This window comes from Triticum dicoccoides, chromosome 3A (assembly GCF_002162155.2).
Source record: "Triticum dicoccoides isolate Atlit2015 ecotype Zavitan chromosome 3A, WEW_v2.0, whole genome shotgun sequence".
NCBI lineage: Eukaryota > Viridiplantae > Streptophyta > Magnoliopsida > Poales > Poaceae > Triticum > Triticum dicoccoides.
Genome location: NC_041384.1, coordinates 418996348 through 419006281, shown reverse-complemented (window position 1 = coordinate 419006281; position 9934 = coordinate 418996348). Strand labels below are relative to the sequence as shown.

At 43.8% G+C, this 9934-nt stretch overlaps 1 non-coding gene across 1 annotated transcript; it reads left to right on the top strand.

Moving 5' to 3' along the window:
• The first annotated feature begins 4988 nt into the window (after positions 1-4988).
• On the top strand, positions 4989-5095 carry LOC119273811. The gene has a single exon (XR_005134993.1). It is a non-coding gene; the product is annotated as a small nucleolar RNA R71 (small nucleolar RNA).
• Positions 5096-9934: the final 4839 nt, after the last annotated feature.

The following is a 9934-nucleotide window of genomic DNA, read 5'->3' as shown; positions in this document are numbered from 1 at the left end:
TCTCCCCTAGTTTCTTTTCTCCACTCTTCTCGTTTTCTGTTCCCTTTTTGTGCTCCCCTTGCATTTATTCGCTGAAAAAGACAGACATAAACACATAAAAACTTTTCCATGAAAACTAAATAAGGAAAAGAACTTATTAAAGATTCAGGTTGTGTCCTGAAAAGCGCTTGTTTTAGGTCTTTAGCTCGACCATGTCTCTTCAGTTAGGTCAGGGTCCTGTAGGGATTGACACCACCTCTTGGCTCCCCTCGCCTTCTTGAATTTCCTTCTCCAGGTCTTGATCTTCACTTGTATTCTCTTCCTCGGAAATCAGAGGTGTGTCTCCAGAGATATAGGGCTTCAGTCTTTGACCGTTTACAAGGAAGAGACCTCCAGAAGTACTTTGCACTTGGATAGCACCACTTTTCAGAATCTTCTTCACCTTGCAAGGGCCATACCATCTTGACTTGAATTTACCGGGAAATAAATGAAACCTAGTATCGTAGACCAATACCAACTATCCAAGATGAAATTCTTTCCTCAATATATGCTTATCATTCCAGATCTTGGTCTTGCACTCTCGTAAGAATCAGCTCTCAGTTCTTCCATTTCACAGAGTTGAAGTTTTCTATGTTTTCCTGCTGTATCAAGGTCCATGTTGAGTTTCCTTAGTGCCCATTGAGCTTTGTGTTCAAGTTCAACAGGTAGATGGCATGCTTTTCAATATATTAACCTGAATGGTGACATTCCAATTTGTGTTTTATAAGCTGTCCTATATGCCCATAGTGTGTCTGGTAATTTCAGTACCTAGTCAGACCTTGATTTTGATACTACCTTCTCGAGGATAGCCTTTATTTCTCTATTAGACAACTCCACTTGTCCATTTGCTTGTGGGTGATATAGATTTGTAATTCTGTGATTATGAACTCCATATTTTGCTACGAGAGATTCTAGTTGGGAGTTGTTGAAATGCGTTCCTCCATCACTGATAACAATCTGTGGCACACCAAACTTGGAAAAATCACTTGTTTGAATAAATTGCAAACTGACTTGGAATCAGCATTGACGGTTGGCACAGCCTCAACCCATTTTGACACATAATCCACTGCCACCAATATGTATTTGTACCCTTTTGATGATGGCAAGGGTCCAACATAATCAATTCCCCATACATCAAAGAGCTCTACTTCAAGAATTCCTTTTTGAGGCATCTCTTGCCTTTTTGAAATCTTTCCAGTTCTCTGACAAGGATCACAAGCTTCAATAAAGGAATGCACATCCTTGAATAAAGTTGGCCAATAAAATGCTGCTTGCAAAATTTTTGCTTGAGTCTTTCGAGTACTTGCATGACCTCCATAAGGGGATGAATGGCAATGATAAATCACACTTTTAGTTTCACTTTCCGGCAAGCATCTTCGAACAATACCATCAGCACAATGCTTGAACAAGTAAGGTTCATCCCAAAGGAAATGCTTCATATCTGATAGGAATTTCTTCTTCTTCTGATACCCAAAATCTGTAGGAACTTTTTTACAGACCAGATAATTAACTATATCTGCATACCATGGTGTATAGTTTTGTATACTGTCACTTTCATAAGATTGCTCCCTGGTGAAACATCATTGATGGGTAAGGAGTCTACTGCATTGTTTTGCAATCTCGACAAGTGATCTGCCACAACATTTTCAGCTCCTTTCTTGTCCTTGATTTCCACATCAAATTCTTGAAGCAGGAGTATCCATCTAATTAACCTTGGCTTAGCTTCTTTCTTGCTGAGTAAATATCTGATTGCAGCATGGTCTGTGTAAACTACACAATGAGATCCCACAAGATATTGCCTGAATTTGTCAAAGGCATAGACTACTGCCAACAACTCCTTTTCGGTGGTTGTATAATTAGCTTGAGCATCATCAAGTGTTTTGCTAGCATAGTATATTACATGCAAATCTTTTCCTTTTCTTTGTCCAAGTACTGCACCAACAGCAAAGTCGCTTGCATCACACATTATCTCAAATGTTAATTCCCAGTCAGGGGGTTGCACTACTGGAGCGGTGACCAATGCTTCCTTGAGCAGGTTGAAGGATTTTTCACATTCTGCATCAAAGTTGAACTTAACATCATTGTTTAGGATATTAGTGAGGGGTTTGGCTATCTTGGAGAAATCCTTTATGAATCTTCTGTAGAACCCAGCATGTCCCAAAAAGCTCCTCACTCCCTTCACATTTACAGGTGGTGGAAGTTTTGATATTACTTTGACTTTTGCTTGATCAACCTCAATTCCTCTTTTAGATACGAAATGTCCCAAAATAATTCCTCCCTTAAAAGAAACTGACACTTCTCCCAGTTTAGGACTAGATTGTCTTCTGAACACCTCCGAAGAACTGCCGCCAGATTATTCAAGCAATCTTCATAACTTTTTCCAACGACTGTAATATCATCTATGAACACCTCCACTTTGATTCCTATCATATCTGAGAATATAGAGAGTATAAACCTTTGAAATGTTGGGGTGCATTACAAAGTCCATAAGCTAGTCTTTTGTAAGCAAATGTTCCGTATGGGCAAGTGAAAGTTGTTTTGTCTTGATCATCCGGGTGAATTGGGATTTGCAAGAATCCTGAATACCCATCTAAGCAGCAGAAATATTCATGCCCAGCAAGCCTTTCCAGCATTTGGTCAATAAATGGTAAAGGAAAATGGTCCTTCCTTGTTACTTCATTTAACTTTCTGAAATCATTGACCATTCTCCACCCTATGACAGTCCTACTAGGAATAGTTTGCCCTTGTTCGTTTTCAATGACAGTTATTCCTCCTTTTTTGGGCACCATGTGAATGGGACTAATCCACTCGCTGTCCGAAATTGGGTATATGATATCAGCAGGGAGCAATTTAAGAATCTCCTTTTTGAGAACCTCTTGCAAATGAGGATTTAACCTTCTTTGACTTTCTCTAATTGGCACACTACTTTCTTTCAAGTATATCCTGTGAGAGCATACATCGGGATTTATCCCTTTCATATCATCGATCGAATATCCAATAACATCCTTGTACTTTTGCAAAACTGCTGAAGCCCTTTTATTTGCATTTCCGTCAACTCACTGTTTACGATAATTGGCCACTGGTTTTCATTGTCTAAGAATGCATACTTCAAACTTTCTGGAAGTTGTTTCATATCTATTTGCCTTGGTTGCATCTTCCCTAATGACCTTGCACTACTTTCCAACATGCTCACAGGTCTGATTTCCTCGTATCTAATTTCACTATTGTCCTCATCAACTACTTCACAACAAATACTTCCATACCTCTCTTCATAACCTTCTTCCACACATTTTTGTAATGTATCAATTCTGTAACAATGTTCTTCTCCTTGAGGAACATGTGTTGCATGCTTCATGTCAAACTCCACCTTTTCATTTCCGAACCTCAAGCTCAATTTAGCTTGTTGGACATCAATAAGTGCACCAGCTGTGGCCAAAAATGGTCTTCCAAGAATCACAGCCTCACTCTTGTCCTCCATATCTAGCACTACAAAGTCAACCGGATAAGCAAACTTCCCAACTATGATTGGAACATCCTCAAGAATCCCAACAGGTCTCCTATATGTTCTGTCGGCCAACTGAAGAGTTATGGATGTTGGATTCAATTCTCCCAAGAACATCCTTTTGCTAACTGAATGTGGTAACACACTAACACTTGAGCCCAAGTCACATAGTGCACTGTAAGTTTTGTTTCCAATAACACATGGTACACAAAAACTTCCTGGGTCATCCAATTTTTCAGGCATGGAATTTTGAATTATTGCACTACATTCCTTTGATAGAGTAACAACTTCTGGCTCAGACATGCTTCTTTTCTTTGTTAATAATTCCTTTAAATATTTGGCATACATCAGAACATGCAAGACAGCCTCAAGAATAGGAATATTAATCTAAACTCCTTTCATAGTTTCCAAAAATTTGGCAAATTGCTTGTCATCTTTGTGTTTGTTGAACCTCTCAGGAAAGGGAATGTTGTTGGTTGTTATTGCTTCCTCTGGCAAAGAATCAGCTCTTGTTTGAAAACCAGGGAATTTGACTTCAGTTTCGATTCGGATATCAACTTCTTTCTCCTTTATTTTCTCTGATGATGTTGAAGGTGGAGTTTCGGATGAACTTGGCCTCATAGCAGGAGGCACATATGTCTTCGAAATAGGAAGTAATGGTCCTGTCGTAACTCCACTCCTTGTAGTCGCTGCATCAACTGAAGATATTGCCCCACAATGAGCTTTCGGGTTTGGAATTGGTTGAGCAGGCAGCCTAGCTTCATTTTCTCCCACCATACTATCCATTTTGCTCACAAGCATCTTAACAGAATCTTTTAAGCTATTAACTTCATTTGTCATCTTGTTCATTAATTCCAACTGCATCTTCATGATTTCCTCCATTCCATTTGGCTGAACATTTTGTTGCTCATTCTTCCTTGGCACTTGAAATTGACTTGGATGATTTGGTGGTCGATTTCCTTGTACTGTCGATCCACTTGCATATGATTGATTGTTCTTGTACGACAAGTTTGGATGGTTCCTCCAAGAAGGATTGTAGCTGTTTGAGAATGGACCTTGACCTTGGGCATAACTTACTTCTGAAACCAATGATCCAATTGCTGAATAGAAGGTACATTCTGTTGAAGGATGACCTGCTTGGCCACATACATCACACATTTGAGGCACACTTACTGAAGCTACAGATGTACCGTTGCAATTTGACATGATACTATCCATCTTCTTGTTCAAGATGTCAATCTGAGCTGCCATGCTATCATTTGCAGACACATTATACACACCAGGATGTGGTGGTGTTATTGCTCTTTCACTTGACCATTGGAAATGATGGGACGCCATACTTTCAATCAATGCAAATGCTTCATCAAGGGTTTTGTTCATGATTCCTCCTCCAGCAGCAGAATCAACAAAAGCTCTGGTCTGAGTGGACAGTCCTTTGTAAAAGGTTTGTAACACCAGCCATCTTTATAAACCATGATGAGGACACATTCTGATTAAAGAGTTGAATCTTTGCCATGCGTCATACAAACTTTCTCCATCATATTGAGTAAACCTTGTTAACTTGTCCCTGTATTCGGCAGCTTTTGTGGGTGGAAAGTATCTCTCAAGAAATGTCTGCAATAAAGTCTCCCAAGTATCTTTCAGATGTTCAGGCAATGAGTGAAGCCATACTCTTGCTCCATCTCTCAATGAAAATGGGAATAGTGATAATCTGATTGCACTCGGTGAAACTCCATTTTGCTTGAGGGTGTTACAATACTCCAAGAAAGTCCTTATATGCTCATGTGGGTCTTCTTAAACTGTTCCACCAAATCTGGACTGCTGTACCATGTTAAACAGAGCAGGCTTCAATTCAAAATTGTGTCGGGACCCCGATCCTAAGTCACACAGATCTAGCATGTAACACTTCATATCACGTTGCGGCCTCATGCACGGTATTCCCACGGGTGCCACCTTACCAGGCCCGGGACTGTTTGCGCCTTTTGGCTCACGTATATGATAGTGTCGCTAGCATCCATATGACAGAGAACGCGGGCCGACATGACTAGTCATGAACCCAAAGTGGCACTAACTTAGAGGGACAGGCATACATGAATCAACCTCGAGCATGTGGGTCAACAGTGTATGAATCCGGGCTGTAGCACTGGGCTAACAGGACTCCGGGAACCCGGGCTGTAGCAGGCTAGGCAGGACTCCGGATGTCACCGCGTGACATTTTCCCGAAGGGACAGGCACAGGAACGAAGTGAATCACATGTCGACCAGTCAAGTGTTCCGGAGCAGTAATGCTGGGCTAGCAGGACTCTGGTGAACCGGGCTGTAGCGGACTACTATGGCACATGGAAGCACAAGACTACATTTCCCCATAAGAGAGGCTACCAGAGGTAAACAACTAGGTTGTCGGATCCCACATAGAAATACACGTTACACGTATGCATAACATGCAAGTATGTGTTGTACAACATGGCATCACAACATAACTCAAACTCATATAGATAAAGGCCCAGAAAAGCCACATAGCATTCAATACGAACAGGGGTCTCATGACCCATCATTCAGAGCATACAAGCAACGGAAGCATTACATGTCTGAGTACATACAACTACAAAAGGAAAAGACTAAGAAGCCTGACTAAACACGACCCTCCCAAGGGTACAAAATCGTAGCTGGGATACAAGCTACTCGTCGAAGTCACTAGTGTAACCAACTGCAAAACATAAATAAGCAAACGTGAGTACAAAGGTACTCAGCAAGTCTTACATCAGAACTATCTACATATGTAACATTATCAACAAGGGGGTGGTGGAGTTTTAACAGCAGCAAGCCAGCTTTGACTCTGTGGCTAGCCTATACTACGAGTATCAGAAACTTCTTTGAGGTGACAAGACGCACACGAGTCCACATATTCACCATGTCAATACTCCACTAGGGTTCCATTCCCGTCAACCTACAAGAAGGCCATCCATAGCACTCACGCTTATCTTGCGGATTTTAGAGTATCCACTTCAAGTTGTCTATGTACTACATAAGTCCTCCAAGTTTCCATATCCGAGGAAAACGGCTATTCGAATAGATAATAGTAACCCTGCAGGGGTGTACTGCTTCACACACGCTCTCGTCACTTATTGCCCTGTACACGTCATGTACCTCGGCAACCTTCAAGAAGAAGACAGGCGAGGGTGTCGGACACGACCTGACTGACCACACAAGTCTATCGTCCAGGTTTATCGCCTATTCGAGTTCCATCCGCAAGGAGTTCCGGCCGAAGTCTCCAGTACAGCCCCAAACGATGTGTGCAGGGTTCCCAAGCCCACCATCCGGGTGCCACTTGGTACACCGTGCCACGGTGCCTAGTCTATCCCAAGCCCGTCCCGTCGGACACCACCTGGTAGACAAGTAGCACTACCTACAAATGCCAGAAACTAGTTGCAACTCCTGGACAGAGATCAAGTGGATTAATAAGCCGAGAGGGGCCGGATGACCGGAACCGAATGTGTGGTAGTAACTGGACTTGGATAACATACACAGAACTCAGTGCTTAGGGACGGTTCCAATGAGACAACCCACCATGTACTCCTACATGGCCTCTCATCGCTACCTTTACCAAAACGTGTTCACACACTTAGCCTTTATCGGTAGGACATGTTCACCACTCCGATTCATTCCCGATGAATCAGACCTAACACAACTCTAAGCATAGCTGGCATAAAGAAACCAAGCATGGATGAGTAGGCACATCAAGGCTCAAGCAACTCCTACTCATGCTAGTGGGTTTCAACTATTTACTGTGGCAATGACAGGTCATACAGAGGAATGGGTTCAACTACCACAGCAGAAAGTAGCAGTTTGAATCGTTGTTGTCCTAATGAAGTATAAGGAGCAGGAGCGAGAGAGTGGGATTTATCGAAATGCAAGGGGGTTGCTTTCCTGATAGAATGACGAAGGGGTATGGCTCCTCTGACAGGTACTCGGGAACACCTTCCGGAGTGGAACCTATCGAGAAGAAACGGTGCCGACGATCAACACACAAACAAATGCAACAAAATGATGCATGAACATGACATGTGCAAACGCTAGTGTTTAGGCTAATGCAAGTTGCTACCAATTGGTTGAAGCCCATTTGAATCAAAGATTCAAATGCAAATTCGAAATGAAGCATTTAAAATGCCCATATTATGTTTTCACTTATATAGCATGTATAAGTTGGTTTTTCATGCATGTAACTTGCGTAAATGGATTCCTTGCATTTTTCTAATAATTTTTCATATATAATTTATTTCATTCTGAGCTACGGTTGAATTATTATGAATTTGAATTTTAGGCAATATTCTGGAATTTCCTGAGTTAAAATAATTCCAGAAAAAGAATAATTGTGCCAGCACTACGTCAGCATGACATAAGCGAGTCAACGGGGCTGACCAGGTCAAACCTGACCAGTGGGTCTTACTGGTCAGTGACCCAGTCAACTAACTAAGTTAGTTAGTCCTAACTAACTAGGCAGGGCCAACTAGTCAGTGACTGTACTAGCTAACCTAGTTAGTTAATTAGTGCTAACTATAGTAGTTAGTCGGGCGGGGCCCGCAAGTCAGTGAGAGAGAGGGGGGAGGTCAAACTGGGTTGTGGGGTCAACCCACGCCGGTCAAAAGTCGGCGGTCACCGGCGTTTAGCCGTCAGCGAGTCCGAACGCGGCGGTGCGCTGCGGGTTCTGCCTACAGGGGGCCATTTGGCGCGCGGAGTACAGCTACAGGATGCGGACGCTCGTCCGCATCCAGCCGTGGTGGTGGCGCGGCCGGGGAGCGGCCAGAGTGGCGCCGACGACGACAAGTGCAGCGGCCGGAGCTCGGGTGCGCGCGGAGTTGGCGTTGTGGGGTGCAAGCGGGCAAGGGGAGGCGCTAGCGAGGCTTAGCGCGGGGCAGCAAGCTCGGTGGACACGCGTCTGGGACCAAATGGTCACCGGAGCGTTGCCGCGAACGAGCTCGGGCGGCGGCGCAGTTCGGTCGATAAGGGGGCGACGGCTGTGGGGCGTAAACGAGCTCGGGAAGAGGGGGAACAAACGCAGAATCTCACAGTGGAGGCGACGGGATGGTCAGCGGGCTCGGGGACGAGTCGGAGACGAAGGATGGGCGCTAGCGATCTCGGCGGCCGAGAGGTTGAAGACGATGGTGATGACGTCGCTATGGCGCGCCCCGGCTCGCTTGGCTCGATGGAGATGATGAAGACGACGTCGTGGAGCTCCTGGGCATGTCTAGGGGGCGAGGGGGAGGCAGTGGCTGCGGAAACGGCGAGCGGTGGCGTCGGCTGCGCTCGGGTGCGGGCGAGAGAGGGTGACAGAGGAGAGGAGAATCACGGCGGAGAGTGAGAGGGGGTCGGGGAGGCTGCATGGCATCTCCAGGGACACCCAGAAGAAGGCGGCAAGCAGGAGGTGGCTGGGCATGCGCCGGCGTGCGTCGGCCACGCACTCGGCGTCCTCCTGGTGCGGTGGAGAAGATGACTGGCAGGGCCAGCTAGCTGGGCCGGCCAGCTGGGCCGCCAGTGCCAGGCCTCAGGTAAGGCCCAGGTAAGCCTATTCCCTTTTTTGTTTTGTTTTCTATTTCTGACATTTGTTTTTGACTTAAAAATAAATACCAGCACAAATATAAAAATGTTGAGATTCCTTGTGACCACTAGTTATAATATACCAGAGGCCCTCACCAAATTCCAACATTTTTGGAGCCTCTAAAATATTTATATTATTTTAAACAGCTCCAATTCAAATACATATGGGTTCATTCAAAAATCCAAAATGTCTAGCAAAAATGTGCATCACCCCTGGTTGTTGTTTCCAACATTTTCCAAAGACAATGAATATTTTTGAAAAGCATTTTGGGTTCATTGAAATTCAATTTTTAATTTGAACCTATTTGAATTTGCTTCGGTGCTAGGGTTTGAAACATCCCCATTTCAACTTCATTTGAAATTTAAACATGATGCACAAAGCAAGCCTAGGTCATACCAGAACTAGGGATGTGACAAATTGTTTGCCTGAATAATTGGTTGCACCATTTCTCCTGGTATCCCATGATCTCTTGGGATCCACAAGTCCCTGAGTAAAGGTACTTGATCACTCATCTTTTCTTCTTCTTGATCTTGCAAAGTTTCGGCAACTTGAAACCGTGTTTGATTCTCTCTTCTTCTCCTCAATAAAGTCCTTTCAATTTCTGGATCAAATGGCTCTAGTGAATATTTAGGTTGAAGCATAAGACAATTTCCTGTAAAGTTCCTGAAATTGACACATGCTAGTTTCTCTCAAAACTGCAGCCAATGTTAGGAAATGGTTAGTTGCCTAAAATAAATCCTGATCTGCTTCTACTAATGTGCTAATGAAATTTAGATCCCCGGCAACGGCGCCAAAATGATCAAGTATAATATAGCAGGG